The sequence below is a fragment of the Dryobates pubescens genome, chromosome 12 (assembly GCF_014839835.1).
Source record: "Dryobates pubescens isolate bDryPub1 chromosome 12, bDryPub1.pri, whole genome shotgun sequence".
NCBI lineage: Eukaryota > Metazoa > Chordata > Aves > Piciformes > Picidae > Dryobates > Dryobates pubescens.
The window spans coordinates 17254561-17275388 of NC_071623.1; positions in this window are offsets into that span (position 1 = coordinate 17254561).

The following is a 20828-nucleotide window of genomic DNA, read 5'->3' on the forward strand; positions in this document are numbered from 1 at the left end:
CCAGTTAGGTAGAAGAGATTATTGAATGGAGAACTTACTGAATGGAGAAAAGAAACATTGAGAGGCCACCTTTAGTAGCACTCTCCTTCTCACATCATGTCCTTAATTTGTGGATTACAATGCTCTTTTTATATAAGAATTCATGGGAGTCAGTGGAGCGCAAGGTGGCTCTCTCCCCTGCCTCCTTGCTCCCCTCCTGAACTCTTCACAAACACAGGTCTTGGACCCAGCAGCTTTGAATCATGCCTGGGCTTAGAGCAGGCAGGCAGGCAGCATCCAAACAGATACTGCTTCAGGTGAAATATCAAAGGTGAGAGGTTTGGCCACTGACTGAGAAATGCACAGGCAATCTTGCAACATCTGACTTTGCCCTGCTTTGGATTGACTTTCATTTTCTCATTGTGATAACAGGCAAGAAGTTACTGCCTGTGTTTTCTCTGAGAGAGCTCCTCTGTTAACAGACCCCAGCTCTCCTGGTCTCCTCCTCCCTGACTTTTCACAGATTAGCTTCTCACCAAAATGGAAAACTATCTTCAGGGGATGTTGGCAGAGGCAAGGCTGACAGGAAGACAAATCAGACAGTGGGCATGGACCGTCAATATTGCTGAACACTTATTTCAGCTTGTGTTGCCTGACTTCTGGGAAATTCTATAGTGTTAAAAAAACTACAGCTGCTAGTGAGCATGTGAGTTAACCATGACATGTCAAGTGCACAGTGTCATGTTTGCCTCTACACCAAAGGAATGCAGGTTGCCTGTCAAAGAACTGAAACCCAGCAGGCAAGGGGGGGCTCCTCTTCAAAGCCCAATGTCATATGGTTGGAGAACAGTAAAGAGAGGGAGAAGACTGGGGAGCATTAAACCAATCTCAGTCAACATGGGCTCAGAGTAACTGTTTCAGGAAAGAGTAAGTACGAGTATGGTAGTAAAGGAGGAAGATACAGGGGTTGGCTGAAAATCATCCACAGGATCAAGCTAACCGCTGTGTTTCACAGATAACTGATCCTAAAACTTCTTTAGGGCTATCCTGAAGTGACATTTCCATTAAAGCAAGGTGAAGCAGTCACTGCTGTAATATCAGTCACTTCTGGGAGTTCAACAGGAACATACAGGGCATGCTGCCTGTCTCCTAGAATGGTAACTTGACTGGCACCAGCTCACAGCAGACTTTTACAGTGAACTGTAAAAGAGGAGATTGAAAGACCTGAGCTCATGCTTCTTTTCTGCATCTTCACACTGAATACAAGGGATGAAGAGTTCTCTGTGTTGATGTTATTTTCTAAAGTGAGTAAGCTAAGATAATCAGAAAAACATGTGGGCTGGAAGTTAATTTTGAGACTAGGGAGGTCCTAGAATATTTTCCAAAGTGCAAGAGAGGTAGCAAGACAGCACACACACACACATACACACCATCCCTCATCTATAAACTGCAATCTAGTAGATTTATTTATAGGCTTATGAAACTCTTCTGTTTGCCACAGCAGGGACATGAATTCAGCTACCCAGGAGTTCCTTTTGCTTCTGTGCTTTGTATGTGCCTCTGACATGCAAAATTGTGATGGCTCTAAGAGCTTGTAAAAATACTTCTGCTAATCCATTAATAAATTTTGCACAGTGCCCATAATGCAGGATCTTAAAAGCTCTGCAGTGATGAAGTTTTCAGAAGGATGTTGTATTCTGGGCTCAGTTAGAAGGCAGCAAAACCAGTAAAAGTCAAAGGTCATTCCTTTTTGCAGAGCCTCAGCATTTCTGGGCTGACTGTCAGGCAAGAGTTTCCTTGATTCATAGATATACTTGTGACCTGATATGACCCTGTTCAGCAGAGAGCCAGGCACTGGTATGTACCACAAAGGTGTAGAGGGGAGAGAGTCAGAACTCTGTTGCTTTATAAAGCGAGCATGTAATGGGGATGATGGAAATCAGACACCTTGACATTGCTTAAAATGCCTGTCTTCAAAACAAGAGTGCAATAAAAAACTAGAGCTCAGAACTACTAAGCTAAGAATGGCCTCGTAGGAAACGCATTCAAACTCAAACCCGTTGCTGATGTAAGCTAAGCAAGGCATTAGGTTGTATTTTGATAGGAAAGCTCTCTATCAGAGAACTTTATTGTTCTAGGAAAGCCTTGTAGGGTTTTAAAAACCAGACAAACAGTGCTTTCAAGTGTACATTTTCACATGAAAGACAACAAACTCTAAATATAGCCCTTACACCTTTACTTAAAGGTAGAGCCCTTTTTGTCTTTGTAGTGTAGGCCTTTGCATGTCTGTTCTGCTTCACAAACCTTCCTTCACACCCAGCAGACTAATCCATCTGCTGCCTTTGTTTTGTTCTGCAAAGATAATGCATATTCTTGATCCCTATTTTTGAAAGCCCTTAGGAAAACATGACTTGAAGGAGGAATAAAAGCTCTAGCAAAAGACTCCATTTCTAGGTAATTTCTTCTAAATCCCTCTTTCAGTTTATTACCCTGACAAAGAGTCTCTCAGCTGCAGAGCAGAGCCCTACCTCCCGCGGGGGATATACTGAGGATTATCTACCCTGAAATGAAAGTCTGTTGACCTAGGGAAAACATTTCACTAAATACTAGCAGTTGTGAATTGAAGGGGCCTGTGGGGTATTAGACACGGTGTAAAAGCAATTTGAACGGAGTAAGGAAGATATGTGGAAATAGTTTGGGGCAGGAAAGCTAGATGAAGTATATAAATGAATACATTTGTGAGATGGGAAGAAGTTATGCAAAAGGAAATTCACAGAATGTTAGGGGCTGGAAGGGACCTCCAAAGCTCATCCAGTCCAACCCCACTGCCAGAGCAGGGCTACCTACACCAGATGACACAGGAATGCATCCAGGTGGGTTTTTAATATCTCCAGAGAGGGAGACTCCACACCCCCCCCACACACACCCCACCCCTGGGCAGCCTGTTCCTGTGTTCCATCACCCTCACAGTGAAAAAGTTTTTCTTCCTCTTTCCATGGAACTTACAATGCCTCAGCTTCCACCCATTGCCCCTTGTCCTGTCATTGGGTATCACTGAAAAGAAAAACTTTCCACAGATTGAGTAGGAATGTGATAGAATGTAAATAAATTACTATTAGATGTAAAAGGGAAAATAATGATAAGGTCTAAATAATCCCTTTGGTCTGGTAACTAACATATAAGAGGTGAGAGGCCTTGAGCACAAGCCCTAAGAGGAGAGGCTGAGGGAGCTGGGGTTGTTTAGCCTGGAGAAGAGGAGGCATGGGGAAGACCTTATTGCTCTCCACAACTACCTGAAGGGTGGATGTAGCCAGGAGGGGGTTGGTCTCAAGAGGACACAGTCTCAAGCTGCACCAGAGGCAGTTTAGGCTCGAGGCGAGGAGAAAGTTCTTCACAAAGAGAGTTGTTAGCCTTTGGAATGTGTTACCCAGGGAGGTAGTGGAGTCACCGTCCCTGGAGGTGTTCAAGAGGGGATTGGATGTGGCACTTGGTGCCATGGTTTAGTAGTCATGAGGTCTGTGGTGACAGGTTGGACTTGATGATCCTTGAGGTCTTTTCCAACCTCATTGATTCTATGATAAAATTAGTTGTACAAACTCTCTTTTCAGCCTCTTTGCTCTAGCAGGTACTTGCTGGTGCTTTTGCCTAGCTGGCTTGCTGACCTTGGCTGTGTTTTTTTTGTTGTGGCTAAGTACTAACAGCTACTCTTTGCTCCTCTCTCTTTTACTTTGTGCAGGGGGGAAGGGAGCAGGGAGGGAGAAGCTATTAGCAGCCCCCTGGTTTTGTCCAGGAGGGTTCTTGTGTTGTTTATAAGTTGTAAATATATGTAAACATTGTATATTTTGTACATATTCATTGCATTTCATATTTATAGATGGTAGTTTTGCTTGTAACTATAGCTTCATTTGCTTCCATCTGAGCTAGTCTGGCAGTTTTTATTTTGGGGGGTCATTTCAACCCAGCACAGCTGGTGTAAGAGATACTCTTATGCCCCACCTGTCCTTGTGTAGACCAAGGGCAAAATATTGACGTTTCAGTTACCTAATGCAGTGACTTGCACAGCCATTGGATGCCCTTGTTTAAGAGGAACATACAAAATGTCACTTGGAGAATTCAGTACTTTGGGTTTAGGTGATGCAGCGTGGCATGTGCCTCCCAAGCATCTTCCAGGGATGAGCCACAGGGTGTTCATCAGTGAGGCAGGAAAGGTTTGGGAGGGTCAGGGCTCTGTCTGGTGATGGTGGTCATGCCAAGAAGGTGCAGATCCCTGGTGCTCCTTCAGTGCTGCCTTCTGCAAGCTGCTGGTTGTTGTCGTTCTTGCATATCCTCCTAATCGGGACAATTTGCATGACTCAGCCAGGGATGAGTAGGAAAATGAATGTCATCATTTTGATCCAGTTAAAAATAATTTGTCTGGTGCTTTCTCTCTGTCCTCCCCCCCTATTTTATTTTTTTTTTTTCCTTGAAAAGAACTATTAGCACATATTTAGGAAGGTAAATTGTCCCCCAAGTTAAATTAGCACTTGATCAATAGTGGGCAAAGTGTTAATTGCACTTTGGAAGCAAAACCAGCTGAAAACAAGCTTTTAAAGCTCTAGCAAGCAGGCATGAAAATTGAGGCCACCCCAAAGAAAGGGGGCTCTTTCCAGATATCTGCCTGTAATATTACTCAGTGTTAAAAATCAGGCCACTTCATCCTGAACAAAGAGAACAGAGGGGTAGTCTCTGCTAAATAGGTATATCTGGCAGATCTTTTGATCCAGCTCTCCACTTCCAGAGGGGACAAAATTCTGTTTGAAGGCTGACTATCTCCAGGGCTATGCTCAGGGGTGGAGATATTTGCAAGGGTGCATGGGTCTTTGCTGCCTCCTCTTTTGGTGCTAAGCAAATCAAACAGACAAAGAGGGTCAAGTGACAGAAAAGCATGGAAAACTACCACTGGGAATTTTGGCATCTGCAGCCCTGTAGACCCATGATTTTCTTGGCCTGCACAGACATGGATTTTTACCTCATTAAAACTCTAACATGATTCACATAGGTCTTGCAGGAGTTTCTATTACTTGAAAGTAATGAGACCTGCAGCTCCACACTGGCAGCTGCTGTGATGCGGTTGAACCAGGCTCAGTCCTCACAGGTCACCTTGATACAGTGCTGCTCCTCAGCTTCCTACAGCATCAGAGCACCTCCTTGCTCACCACATCCTTCCCCCACACCTGTTCAACCCACTAGGCTGGCCCCACAGACACATGACCTACATGCTGGGGTTGATGTGTGGTTCCTCCCAGGGGAGAGACTCATGCTGCTTCCCCTAGCTGAGAGCCCCAGCTCAGCATCTGCTGCAGTGTGCCACCCAACCCATTAGTAACAGCATCCTTAGGGCAGGCAAGGATGTCAGGGCTGTCTAGGTAAATTAAAATCTGTTCAGTCTTGCTGTGACATCAGCTCCTAATCTTCCTTGTTCACCTGCTTGCTTTTCTCACCCAGTTCCTGTTGGCATTAGAGCATTTAAACTAAAGGATACCTTACAGAAGTTTTCCATGAACAGGACTTTGAGATTGCTCTGGGCAGAAATTGCATTTCTTAAATTACAGAGATTTATTTCCACCCACTATTATTATTGTGGTTGTTATTGCCATTTATATCGTTACTTACACTATGACTATAACTATTATTTCTACTAATTTACTCCTATGAGCTGAAGAAGCATTTGAGGATAGGTCCTCCTAGCTTTTTGTCACCTCAAGCACTACAGAGCCAGGATTTTGGGGGTTGTGATGAAGCAGTCTATCTCAGGACATGAAAATGAGTTTTGAAGATGGTCCCCTTGTGTGGATCTTAGTATCTCTCCCTATTGACAGTGGTGGTGGCATCTGACTCAGGCCTGAGTTACCCAAACAGCCTCTGTCACTTTTATACTGATGAAGTAGATCAAAACCCAATGAGGTAGATCAAACCCCCAGACTCCAGTCCTGCCTTGCAGTGCTTGCCACCTGCAAGCACCATATATCAGACATCAGCAGGAAATATCTGAGGAATCAGTTGCTTTCAGATACTGTCTTGAATGGACAAAAAGCCTCAAAATTGCTCTGAATCAGACAATGAGGCAGAAGTTAGTAGATCTGGTTCTTTAGGCTTGCCTGAACATGTTTCAGAGCCAGGTGGGCGTGCTTTTGGCCACGTTTGGAAAGAAGGCTTTCTACAGGTTGCAATGCCAGGGTTTTACCCCTAGATCTGTGTTGCTACTGGCCATTATTGCCTCGGCAAATCTATAAGTATCAGCCCAAAGAGCCAGAGGGTCGTCTTGCAATTGTCCACCCTCTGGAAGGAACCATAAGCTTCGCTTGGAAGCTGAACTGTTTCAGTTTACCCAGACAGGACAACAGAGAATCCCTCGCTGCTTCAGCGTTGTAAAGCCCAGAGGACAGACACGCGTCTTGCCGGGCCGAGAGGCGAAACCCCAGAGGAGCTGAGTCCCTGGGACAGTTTCGTTTAACTGGAGCAAGGAGCAAGCACTGCTGCAAAAGGATTACAGCCGAGAAACCTCCTCTCTACAAAGCCTTCAGCTACAACTCTTTTGGGAATAAAGCCTGCCTCAGCAATGAGCTGCAGACACCAACAGAAAGTGAAACGGTGCTCCTGCAGCTTCCACGTGGTCGACGCCATTTTGGTTAGTCTAGCTCTTACTGTGTGCCAGGAGGTACCAGGATCAGTGAGTCATTACAATATCTGATTTTTATAAGCATCTATTGAAGGTCTGTTGCCTCAGGGAATTCTGGAGTTTCCCCCCACCACCACCACCATTGTGGGCAATCGCCGGCTGCATTGCCGAGGTTCCTTTTCTTCAAAGTGCTGTTTGTTGTTTCTGGATTTTCGTACATGTTGTTTAAATTGTTATTTGTTCCTGCTGGTGAGGGATCTGTTCCACAACTGAACACCTCAAATCTGTAAATAGGTTTTAATTAATGTGGGTTTTTTGTGTGGTATTTTTATGATTAATAAAATTATTAATATTTTAATGAATCGCTCCGCTTATTGAACATTAAAATATCCTTTTATAGACCTCAACAGATACCCTCGGGGGAGATACAGCTCATGCCAAAACTCTTCTGCAAATCCCAACATACTCCTACCCTGCATCACAGCATGGAGTAGGGTGACACTCTGGTGTCCCTGTCCTCTTTTGGACCAGAGCAACACCCCAAAATCAGCTAGAAAAGGACCTTTCCTATGGGGTTTATGACTTTATGGGGAGCAGAGATAACTGGGGATTTCACAGACACCTCCTGGGGTGTGCTGGATATGGGTGAAGCTCACTCAGAGGCAAGGGAGGGTGTCACAGCCATTGTAGCCTGCACCATCAGCCCTGCAGATGCTCCCACCACTCCCAGAACTACTCCAAGATTAAATCTTACTTGCCTTAAATTTCCTTCCACTGCAAACATTTCCTTGAATTAACAGTTTCTCAACAATAGATAATCAAAACACTTGCCTGTCTCTTATTTTTAAATAAAGCAGGTGAGGGTCAAGAGCAGATAGAAAACAGAGTGATTAACGAAAGGGAGTGCTGGGGGCTGTTTTAACTTTCAACAGACGGAAAAGCAATTAATTTTCAGTTTGATTCTCTTGTTTTGATTTATTCTTCATGGGAATCCTTATAAAGGCTTCCAGCAACTTGTGGCCCCGGTTAAAAGCGTGGCTGGGAAGGAGGCCATAGCTCAGCTCACTGCAGGAGGGCCAGCACGGTTCCCTGGGGAGGATGAGACATGTCAGCTATTTGAAGCAAAGCAGGAACCCTCCTTTGTTTCAAATACCTTCTTTAAACAAGTAAGAGAATCCTGGGTAGAAACACAATTAAAACCGATTTCTCTCTCAAGGAAGCCAAATCCTGATGACTCTTGCCTCATCAGGGCAAAACTTCTTCCCCATTTTAGCTTGAAAGGGTAGCTTAGCAAAGGGTAGGCAGAAAACCTGGCAGAGTCCTGAGGCTTGTTCACAGCAGCTCCAGAACTATGTGGCAGATGCCTATGTCAGAGAGTGGCCTATCCTTGACCTTAAACAGGGAGATGGGGTTTGACTGGGAGCCACTGTCCTTTCCTTGCAATCAAACACATGCTTAAGGTGGGATGAGGTTCCAAACATTTCAACTGGGAAACCCCAAATGCATCTATTTTACAGAATCACAGAATATATTTGGTTGGAAGAGACCTTAAAGATCATCCAGTTCAATCTTTGACCCAGCACAGCAGAGTTGCCACTAAACCATGTCCCTAAGCACCAGGTCCACACACTGTTTAAACACCTCCAGGAACGGTGACTCCACCACCACCCTGGGCAGACAATTCCAATGTTTGATAACCCTTTCAGTGGAGAATATTTCTTAAGATCCAGCCTAAAACTCCTCTGGCATAGCTTCTAACTATTTCTTCCAGTCCTGTCATTTGTCATCAAGGAGAAGAGGCTGTCCCCCTCCTCACTCCAATCTCCATTCAGGTACTTGCAGAGAGCAATAGGATCTCTCCTCAGCCTACTTTTCTCCAGACTCCAGGTCTGTAAGCCACTCCTCAGAGGCCCTTCACCAGCCTCATTGCCCTTCTCTGGACAAGCTCCAGCACTTCAATATCCTTATAGTGAGGGGCCCAGAGCCAAACATAGTACTTGAGGTGTGGTCTCACCAGTGGAGGATGATCACCTCCCTCTTCCTGCTCACTACAGTGTTTCCAGTACAAGACAGGATGCCACCTGGGCACACTGCTGACTCGTGTTCAGTCAACTATCAACCAGTACCCACAGGTCCCTCTCTAAGTTTCAGCTTTCCAACCACACATTCCTAAGTCTGTAGCTTACCGTGGGATAGTTGTGACCCAAGTGCAGAACCTGGCACTTGACCTTGTTGAACCTCATACAATTAACCTTGACCCATCAGTCTAACCTATCCAAATCCCACGGTAAAGCTTCCCTCTGCTCTAGCAGATGGATGCAGTCACCCAGCTTGGTGTCATCTGGAAACTCACTGCTCTGATTTCAGGAGCCTGAATACTTCTAAGCACAGGTGGGTTTAGACTGGAAATATGTTTCCTCAGTTGTTTCAGGCAGGCACACTGTCACCCAGCTCAACAGGAGTGAGGGAACAAGGCAAGCAGGGGCTGCCTCAATCCTCACTGCCTCAATTGTCTCACTGTAACTTCTGCCCTTCCTCAGAGGAAAGAGAAACCCTGCTTTTAGTGTGCTTAAACTCACCAACCTTGACTAAACTGACCTTGCCTATGACCTTCAGCCAGAGGAATCTCTCAGCCCTCCTACGTGATATTTTAGCCTGTAAACACCTGGATTAAGTGACCCATGTCAAACACAAAATGACAGCAATGTGATTTGCTCACCATTCACCCAAGGCCCATCCCAAGCAAGAAAGAGGTAGTATTCAACGGGCAACCATGCATGGCTGCATTGGCAGACCTCAGCAGTACCAAGCCTGGATGACCAGGGACAGAAACAGCAAATCATGGGTCCCCAGGGACCCTGCTATCCCTGCAGGGGTGGGTGAAGAAACACTAGCTGCTCCCAGCTTTCAATGGCTGGTGGCAGGAGCTGGGCTTGTGCTCCTGAGTGAGGGTCAGTACTGTTTTTCTTTTCTAAAGAGCATAAACTCACTGGTGAGCTGTCACAGATTTGCAGTACCAGGGATTAGGGGCATTTTTGAAATGCAAACACAATGTTATCTCATTACAAATGCTCTCAGAGCACCATTGTGTGAGGAAAGCAATGAAAACATCTCTCCCCTTAGGGCAAAGCCATTTTCTAACTGGGACAAGAAAAGAGTTGTCCTGGGCCAAAGCCAGGCAGAAAGGGTTGCTGGCCAAGGGATAAGCCTTAGTCCTCTAAAGTGTCTCCAAAGGCCCATTGGCAAAGCTGAGTTACACCACTGAGAAGTAAACAACCTCATTTTAAGATGAACTGCAGTGACCAAAGCTGTACCAAACACAGGCAGTGGGCATTATGTCTTGGCATGCCTCCCTCGCATTTCACTTTGTCTGTCAAAACCAGCTATGGACCTTTTGCCTGGCTTGACCCAAGGCAATGTTGCCTTCCTAAGAACCAGGGAGCTTTCTTAAACTCAGCCCACTCTTTTGATTCTCACCTCAGGCTTACTTAACCTTTATGTGCCAACCCTTTGGTATGACTACGGGACTCCAGGGCTGGTAACTAGACCTGAAACCTGGAGCCTGTTGCAGTGCATGGCTCAGAGCCAAAACAAAAGCTTCAGCCTGTCCACGGGAAGATTCCCACCAAGACTTGAGGCCATGCTGTGGAAACACACTAAATAAAATCTTGCTGCTGCTTAAGCAACAATGCAGATAAATGACCTGTGCTGCTTGGAAAAATTCATATCTTTTACCCCTTTAGATTACAACACAGAAATCTATCTTTTCCTATCAGTGAAAACCATCCTGCTGCTTATTTTACTTGGCAGACTTGCTGCCAGAAAGGAAATGAGAATATTATCTCTAATGAGTCTTCTCATAATGGCAATTTTCTAAAAGAGGTATCCATTCTAGGTTTGTGTCAACAGTCCCTCATCTGCAAGCCACAGAATAAACCTCCCAAGCCTATTTCAGGACACAGCCTTACTTCTCTAGGGCCACTGTGATAATGCCCCAACAGAGCAGTAATTCCTATTTTAACAGTGATACAAATTCTTCTCATGTGTGTACAAACCAGATTGTGCCTCCAGTCTCCTCTAAACCCATCTAGCCTACATTTGCTTTCCTCACTTATCTGTTGATTCTCTGCCACAGTTGGGCCACCCATCATTTAAAATTCAGCTGTGAAGGGATGGCATCCTGCCTCATTTCTTTGGAGGTGCCAGGGAGGTGGTGGAGTCACCATCCCTGGAGGTGTTCAAGAGGGGATTGGATGTGGCACTTGGTGCCATGGTTTAGTCATGAGGTCTGTGGTGACAGGTTGGACTCGATGATCTTTGAGGTCTCTTCCAGCTTTGGTGATTCTGTGACCCATATCTGACAAGGCCATTTGAAGGAGTTAAGGCAGCATCCTGATAGGCTTCTCTGGCATCTGTGGAAGTCATGAAGCCACAATGTTCCTCACCACACACACAAGTGAGACAAAAATCTACTTGCCTCCTTCTACACATTGGCCACAACAACCCCATGCAGTGCTTCAGTTGGGGACAGAGTGGCTGGAGAGCAGCCAGGCAGAAAAGGACCTGGGGGAAGTGGTTAGAATAGAATAGAATATGTTTCCATTGGAAAATACCTTTAAGATCATCAAGAACAACTGTTATCTAACTATGCCAAGTCCAGTGCTAAGCCACATCTTTTAGCACCACATCTCTGTGTTAAACATCTCCTCCATGCCTTCAGATGCACATCTCCCAGTCTCCAGTCTGCTGTTTGCTTCCTTGAAGAGGACTGTGTTTGGCCTAATCCACCTGACCACAGGTCCCTCCCCTGACTGACCCTGGGAAATTGTGGGTTTGTGCCCTGGTCATCACTCAGAAGATGTTGAGCTAGCCACACACAGGTACCTTTCCTATGGAAGTCTGTGCTTTAAGCATTCAAGGAAAAAGATATTCAAGTAAAAACGGAAATCCAGAGCCAGGCTTTCCATAGGGATGGGAATCACAGACAAAAGGGCTGCACAATCCTTCCACAATGGCCCAAGCTTTCTAGATCTGCACTTGCAAGCTGTGCTGGCATACAGGACTATGCACACTAAGCAGCAACAAGTTTCTTGTACTTCACCATAAGCCAACAAAACTGGAGGCTTGTGGTGAGTCACAGATCTTTCAGCCAAACCAAGGTCAAATCTCTAAACAAACCTGGGCCACTGTCTTTCACTTGGAAAGTGCAGGGTAACCTTAGACTCTGATAAAGGTAATGACACAGAGAGGTTATAAGTCCAAATTCATCAGGTTGCTTTCAGGACCACAAGAATGTGTCCAACCCCATTTCCAAGTGCAGATTTGTTTCTCTGCTGTAGGAAAGAATGCTGCAATATGAATAAAAATACAACAAAGTTCAATGGCAGACCTGATAAGAGAGGGAAAGTGATTTATTTTCAAACAAAATGGATGTCACTCCCTCATACATAACCATATAAGCCTATGCACTGAGAAGTGTGCATCCTCCTGATCTGACCAGGATTCCTCATGCTGGCACAGAGACCCAGGAACACTGGCTACCCACTCCTCACCAGATCTCCTGAGTGACACTGTCCAGGTTCAGAGATGCTATTTTTCACTCACTGGGAGCTGACAGTGATGAGTGTCTTCATCCTGCCACACTTCTCTGTGAGTCATCAGGATTTCATCTCCTGAGTCCTCTTCTGATCTGCTTGTTGTGAGAAGCTGCCCCTAGATGTACTTGTCAAAGACCTGCCAGTCCAGTTCTTTGAGACCTGCCATACCTACTGTCCCCTCTCCTGCTAGTTACTCCTTTTGGAGTTTTGCATTCCAATATTCCCATTAATTCTCCACATGACACTGCCTGGGCAAACCTTTCAGCTGAGTTCCAGGATGATGTGATGAGCAAGAGCCCAACTTTCACTCAATCCACAGGAAGGGTAAAAGGGGCTCAGAAGAGATGCAAAGTATGTTCCAGCCCAGTCCTTGGACAGGTCTTCTGAATTCAGTTCTTCCTGAGCACAAGGCAGGTGTTTTGGATAAGGCTCCTCTGCTCATATGTAGACATGATTAAATATCTCCTTCTGAGCTTGCTCCCTAGCCAATAGACACAGCCCAGTCTGGGAGCAATAACTTTCTTTCTGGTGGGTTAGAAGAGTGGCTATCTCTTCTCATTGTCTCCCCAGGGAGAAAAGACAGAGAGCTCAGACTGAGATGTCTACTATGTAGACCTCTGAAGTTAGGTGAACTGAATCTTACCTCTGCTACCCAGAGAAGAACAAGCAGTAGGGGTGGGAAATGTGTGGGTGGTGGGATCACAATGTGATCCCAAGCCCTTTTCTCAGCTGCACGTTGCATGTGCAATTTGAGCTTCCACACACATCCTACAAATTTCCTTAAAGTATAAGCAACCTGAAATCAGGTTTCCCAGGATTCTTCCTCTGCAGATTTCTCCCTTCGTTTTCATCTCACAAGCATCCTTTTCCTGTCAAGCTGCTGGGATGCTGGCAAGGCCCTTGAGTTCACCTTCCATCACTCCCTACAGCAGCAGAGTTTGTAGCTTTTCGATCTTTTGCCCTGTCTATCTAAGCTGGCTCAAGGATGGTCAGGAAGTGCTTCGTGGTTTAGGGTGGATTGAGGCATGGGAAGAAAATGTTCTGTGAATTGTGCTGGGCAAGACAAGCTTTAGTGTAGCTGCTCAAAACAGCAGGGGAGTGGATAGGGTGAGCCAGGCAGTCACTTCCCTGCCAATATTCCTCAGTGTACCCATAGGACAGGTCAGCTGACTGGCAACCTCCCGTTTACCTGCCCTACTGACATGCAACTACCTTCTGATTCTTGCCCATTGCTTTGATTCTTAAAGGACAAGTGAGAGGAATCTCACGTTACTGCCAGCCTGCCCTAAGCACGAGGGAGTTTTGCTGCCAAGCAAGAACTGACTGCAATCAGAGTAAATGTACAACCAGGGTCCAAGAGGAGCGCAGAACACCAGCCAGAGTGGCAGTGGCAGCCTGTAAGTTTGCAGACTTGGGAAGGATATTGCTTGGAAGCGTTACAGAAGACCTTGATGACTCCAAACATCTCTGGTGCACGTGTGCACAATGGTTACCTCAGTAACAGGTGTTAAAAAGTCCCAGCTTGCTCAAGAATGGCTTTGCCACCCTCTGGCTCCCCATAAAATCCTCTTCTCAGCAGGCTGGCAATAAATTACTCCCTTGTCATGCACCATGGGCACACCAAGTACTCCAACAGGGCCATCCTTTGGAAGGAAGGGTTATTTCCAGCAGTGGATTTTAGCTGAAAAGGGGAAGCTCTGAAGAGAAGCTCTGGCATTTTGCAAAGCTTAGCTGTTCATGCCCTCTGCTTCTCATAGTCCTCCCGGCCGGGCGATGTCCACACAAATAAGGGTAAAGTGATCGTTTGATTTATGTCAGCAGTCCAGCACTTGGTGAAGGTGCAGTCTTTGCCCTTTCCTCAGCTGAAAAACAATACAGCTTTGTCATTCTTCAGCAGCTGGCAGGGACACATCCTGAGAACCAGCTGAGCCCAGCGACTTGGTGAGGGGAAAGAAATGGAGGGAGAAACCACTTACTGTTTTGACAGAGAGATGCTGTCTCCAAGATGCAAAGAAAAGGAAGAGTCAGATGTCTTGTGCAGTTAATGGTCAACAGCAAGGACATTTTCAATCTGACAGGCATCCAAAAGATGACCACATCTGTCTTTTCTTCTAGTAGGGTGTGGTAGTTTTAGGCAGATCTTGAACAGAAAGTAATAGGATGTAAATAAATCAGTATTGGATGTGAAAAGGAAAATCATGATAAGGTCTAAATAATCCCATTGGACAGACTATTAACAACATTGGTTTGTATAAACTACCTTTCTCTCTTTTTGCTTCCTTTGCTCTGGCAGATACTAGCTCTGGCTTTGCTGACCTTGGCTGCATTGCTTTGTTGTGGCTAAGTATTGATAAACAACTCTCTGCTCTTCTCTCTCCTTTACCGTGTACAGGGGGGAAGAGAACAGGGAGGGGGAAGCTGTTGGTAGCCCCTGTTTTTGTCCAGGGGGGTTCTTGTGCTGTTAATAAATTCTATGTAAATATTGTATATTTTGTACATATTCATTGCATTTCATATTTAGATTGTAAATACAGCTTCATTCACTTCCACTGAGCTAGTCTGGCAATTTTATGTTGGAGGGGAATTGTCAGCCCACCACAAAGGGATAGGCTTCTTGGTTTCTGGTTGCAGCCTGAACATATTTCTTCTATATTAGAAGCTTTAATAAACCACACATGGCTATTCTCTTGCTTTGATTCAGGTGGGGTTAACACCAGGCCAGTTGCCATCCAACATTCGCCTACTTTCCAGGGCTCTTGTACACCTCCACCCCATACACCTCCAAAAGGAAGGCTTTATGCATTCCAGATGGTGTCCTGTGCTCTGCATTGATGTGCCTCTGCAGGCAGGCATGTTGTGTGAGCTTTGGTCTGACAGGGTTGTTCTGGGGACCTGCAGAAGCATTGGAAGGAATGCCTGGGGAAACTGGGGCTGGGAAGGGCTCTGCACAAGGGCAAATACATGGCTAAAGGTAGCTTTGCCTCCTGTACCCAGGAGGGTTTTATGAGTGATCTGCTGCATAGGCACAAAGTGGTCAAGGTTGGCAAGAATCTGAGTCCTTTGTGAACACAAAGGTGGCAAGATCTCTGGTTTCTCTTGAAGGTGCAGCCCTGGTTGCCACTGGTCTCTATTGCCTCTGGCCTTCCCACTGCAAGTGTACAACATACAGATCAGTGCCTTCCATTACGCACACCGCACGTGTCAGTTCATCGCTTGCCTCCTCTCCTTCCCAGCTCAGAAAGAAAGGCTCAAGCCTTTGCCAAATTCATCCTGCAGAGTAGTTGCCACAGGGGTGCAACACCAGGAATTAATACCACCAGTCAAGCAGGAGTGAGCTGCTGGTGGGAAGCTGGGAGCTGTCTGCAAAAAGGAAGTGATGCAATAGCAGAGTGAGAGCTGGAGTTGGAGAAGCTGTGCCAGTTTGGATGAAGGGCAGCACCAGAGTGGCCTTTAGAGAGAAAATGTGGCCAGAAGGAAGATTCAAAGAGAACTCAGTAAAAAAAAAAAGGCCTGAGTTTCTATGGAGCAGGGAAGACTGGTGTTTTGCTGTGGAGCACACAGCAACAAAAATGTGGCTGTTGTTCCTTCTCATCATACTTTCTCTGCAGGAGCCCAGCTAATGTCCCTGAGATGTCCCAGGAAGCATCACTGTACCCTCACTTACAAACAGCCCAAAACCAGGGTATAGGCCTTTCCCTCAGGTCGAGTAGGGGGCTTTCCACCTATGCGGTTTACCTTCTCCCTTGAGGCCTTTTCTCTTCTGCCTCATGCTGGGAATACTTCGGGGCTTTCCCAGGGAGCCTCTGAATTGCTAGCTACAGGGAATTTCCATGGGAGCTTTTTCCTCCTACTGGGACACATATGAATTCTTGTCCGCCCCATGTGAGGAGATGCTGCCAAAAAGCTGACTGTAACAAGACTAACAACACCCCACTTTTTCCTAGGGTGCCCACCCACCGGGTCCAAAGTACCACAAAAGTCATCCTCCAGGCACAGATGTGCCTGGCTCATGTGGGCAAAGAAAACTCTCATGAGCACTGATGGCTGCCACTGGTGTCAGTGGCCCATTGACACTAATTAAGCTAATGGAGGAGCTTTGCTCAATTAGTCCTTTGCCTCGATATCCTCCTGGGTGCTGGCAAGCAACTAGCTGTTCCCCATCTCTGGTACATTCCTTGGCAAGAGCTAATTCACAGGCTGGGCCTGTGAAAGAAAACGCAGCTGCCAGGAGCACCCTTCCTGCCCATGCGCTTCCTCATCCAACAGCTCCTCTGCCTGTCCACTAGTCACACTTAAGCCTTGGTCCCAGCTGTCAAGAGGCTCAATAATTCCCTCTCCCCAGGTCAACCCTGCACAAATGGGGCTTGTGCAGCTGCTTGAGCTCCTGTAATCTCTGCACAGAGCCACCTGAGAAGAAGCACTTCATGCATTTTCTGCAGCCAGAGCATTCAGGCTTAAAGCAAGCCCACGTACTGTACATCTACACAGCATTTCTTAAGATAAAAATTATGCTTCATTTTCCTGCTTATTATAAGAGGTAATGCAATGTAATACAGGTCTTCTTGCCTCTTCATATTTTCTATATTTTCATCTTCTCTTACCTGAGATTTATCACAGAAGTGAGCTTATCAGATAAGAGATTAAACCAGCCTTTTGCTGCTGTTGCAGCCTCCAAATTCTGCTTCCATTTACTGGCAGGCACACTACCTGAGAGCTGGCAGCGCCTGTGAACCCATGGAAGGGCTGCAGCATAGGCATCACACAGGAAAATTCTGGCAAACAGTCTGGCAAATCTCACTGCTGGTGCTGGCCCGCTGTGTGCCACTCTGTCCTCTGCAGAGGTGAGCACTGCAGACCAGAGGGTACAGCAGTGGAAGAGGGTAACGTCTAACCCACCGTGACAACCATGGTCAAGGCTCATCTTTCAAAGCCCTCACTGACTTGTAGATTGGCTTTGATGCCCAAAACCTTCTCTCATTTTTCCAGCTCTGCTAGAAGATATAATGAAAAATATTCCCTCTGTCTACAACCCTTTGTCCTGGCTGTGTCCTGAGACATTGCAGCTACAGCAAAATATGCTGGAGACCTCATGTCTGGTTTTCTTCCAAGGGAAAGAGAGCATTTCACCTCAGATGCTTGAGAAACATCAGTTCACATCTGATTTATTGCGGGGACTTTATTCTGTGGTGCAAATGTAATGATAAACCCTCCATGCCCTGAGCAATGTGGGGGTCACAAAGAGAGGGGTTCTCACCACAGTGACTGCTCACCTCACACTGAGTCCCTCTCACCAAAGCATCACTGTGTACATACCCCTCCTGCAACAGCTGCTGATGGAAGGGCCAGCCACATGAAACCACAAATGTTATGGACATAAATGTTTCCTTCCATTCATGCTCTAAAATTTACAGGTAAAATGCTGACTGCATTGGGGTACTTTTGGTTTTGTTAGGGATTTTTTGGTTGGTTTTGGTGGTTTGGTTGGTTTGTTAGTTTGTTGGTTTGGGGTTTTTTTCAATCTGTTAAGCTAATGTATTTTCAGTTGCTTGGCTAATGACCTAAATATGCAAGTCTCACGGTGAGGCTACCTTCTGCAATCTGCCAGACAGAAATTTGAATGAGAAGCTTAGATGACAGCTAAGCCCCCAGCAGCTGCAGACTCCAAACATCAGCTGCAGGGAGGAAGAGCAGCACAGTCCAGCTGCACAACGCTCGCATGCTGGTTTCTGTTATTCTGTGCTGGAGAGCATTTACAAGTACTTCAGTTGCTAGGCTGGCTCCTGCACTTTATCTTATCAAAGAGGGAACCAGATGAAAAATGCATACAGCCTCTCCTGTGGGTTGGTTGGGGGTTTTAAGTTTGTTACTGAAGCACAAACAAGTTGATCTGTATTTACTACTTTAGCCAGCGATGTTGTCTCTGAGGTATCTGTCTGCTCCCCAGGGGAGAAGGTGTTTGGGTCTCCCATGCAGGTGATACTGTGCCTCTTTTACTCCATATTCCCTTTCTTAATAAGTTAAAACATAGGGCATTAGTAGTGCCTGGAAGAGAGAAAAACAGCCTGACAGGCTTACAAGTCACCTCTGGTGTCTACTGCTAGGGAAACTACTGCCTAGCAAAAAGTTGTGAATGATCATTTCTATTTACAAAATCCATTCCCAGAGCCCACTGATTCACCCTGCCATTGCCAATTAAGTTAATTATATTCATTTTTCTCTCTGTTGGTGTGGCAGGCTATTTGTTTTGCATTACACTCAGGTGAGACTTTGGGCTGAGGTGTTGAAAATCAGTGAGAAGCCGAGGCCATCAGGGGAGGCCAAAATGTTACAGGGGCTGTTGGGCTTTCAGGTTTCAGTCCCACAGACAGGGCCATGTGTTCTGGAGTTGTGAACTTCACAAGGGAAAGGACGACTTATTCAGAGATCAAAGCAAGGCAAAGTGTGTTTTTTTTTCTTACTCCTATGGCCCATCAAAGCACATAAACAAGTCAGGCATTTTGCATTACTGTTCTGTGGACTGTTTGGAAGTAGTTCATCAATCACTGGAGAAGAAAGGTCAGGTTCTTAATATATGCATTGGAAAATCGGCATTTTGGGAAGGATTTGACATGCTTTGTTTACAGCCTGAGAGTTCAACCAACAAATCCTCTGCAACGCCCAAGGAGCCTTCCAGCAAAACCAGTGGAGACAAGCTAGACATCCCACGTATTTCTCCTTAAGTAAAAACAAACAACAAACAAACAAAGGCAGGCAGGAAATTAAACGCCAGACCTTCCTTAGTCAGCACCACAAACTATGAAGCAGGCTTCTTTCGGAGGTCCTAACAGCTCAGCTCGGAGCTCTGGCAGCAGGCACCTAATGAATTATATCAATACAAACAAATGCCACTCCTGTGTGAGACCTCAGCCTGGCATCCTGGGCTCAGGCGAGGCACAAGGGAGGATGAAAAGGGATCCCTTTGACCAGAGCCTCCCACGTAACAATGGCCTGCATGAGGGCAGCACAAAAGATTTTGGAGGGCATTTCCGCCCTGTGGCTCTTTACTTCCACTGAGGCGGCTCAGTGGCAGGGTGACCCTGCATGCCCCATCCTCCAGGCATCCTCAGCATGGCTCAGCACGGGGAGGAAAAGGGGCTGTCAAAGGGGGGAGCGCGGCTAGGGCTCTAAGAGACTTCACCAGAGGAAGAAAAACCCAAACGCGTTGCAATTAGCAATTTGCAGGGCAGACAGCAATGCATTAAGTCCTGCGGCGAGGGGCTGACATCAGCCTGAGTGGGTGGAAAATTGAGACAGCGTGGACAATGGTGCTGCTTTGCTTCCTTTTAGGCACATTGTCAAAGAGAAAAAGGAAAAAGAAAACTGAAATAATTACTGCTGCGGGGAAAGGGGAAAAAATAAGAAAACAAAAATCGTACAGAAAGGCAAACCCCAGTCTCTGGAGGAACATACAGGAGATGCTCCGCAAAATACCAAGAGTGACCTTTCATCTGGGTGTTTCCTTCAAGGCGGGGAGAGGGAGGGAGGAGGGGAGGCCGCTGAGCTCCAAAGACGAGCGGCTGCTGCCACCTCCCGACGCTCCCAGCCTCAGAGGCTCCGGCAGCCGCCGGGAAGCGGAGGGGAGCTGGGCCCCGGATACCCATCGGGACATGACGGGAGCCTGCTGCGAAGGACGGAAAGCATCATCCCGGCTGGAAAGGACCGGCCAGTATCGGGGGTTTTTTTGAAAGAAAGCAGGAATGGTTGGATGAGTGTGTAACAATCCTTTGGTACAGAACCTCTGAGCACAGCACCTCAGGCACCAAGGAAATGAAACTCGATGTGTGTAAATATTATGTTAGATATGCAAAGTTTTGCGTGGGCTGAAATACATATGTGTTCAGAACTTTCTGGCACTGGTGTCCTTAAAGGCAGAGCAGAGGCTCTGAATTAAGCTGCACGCCTTTTCCCCTGATGGGAAACTGATGAAATGATCAACCAGCTATGAAATCTTCACAGAGAAAGCACTGCAAGCAAAGCGTGGAAACTCCCTTTTCCCCAACAGGGGCTCAACTGCCAGATAGGTCGTTGGTTCCCCTGGGACATACCAGGCCCCCACAAAATGGCTCACTGTCCATGATTCCCTTGAGAAGTGAAGTGCTGAACCTAGTCTATGCAGGGCCTCGCTGCCTCTGGACCCTTACATGGACCAAGCATCCAACTTAAAATAGCTCTGGCAGGACACAGCAGTGCACTCTAAAAGCAAGGAGAGCTTTAAGTAGAAGAGTACCTGCACTGATCCCCAGGGCCTTGCATATCAGCCTCTGCCTATACCAGGGATAGCTGTGTCTTGCTTACAACCCAAAAAACCAGCCAATAGACGTTTACTGACCATGGCCCTTGAACATCCTTGTTACTATCACTGCAGTTTAGGTAGATCATCTCTTTGCATGCTGTAGCTTGAGAATGGGGAATAGGTACAGCATGAACCACAGTTCCTTTGTGTAAGGATCTCAAAGAACCTGTCATCTTCTGCACCTGCCCAGCCAAGAAGATCTACTTCCTACAGCTGTGTGCTCTGCAGCATGCTAGAGGTGGCAACCGGCCTGCCAGGTGTG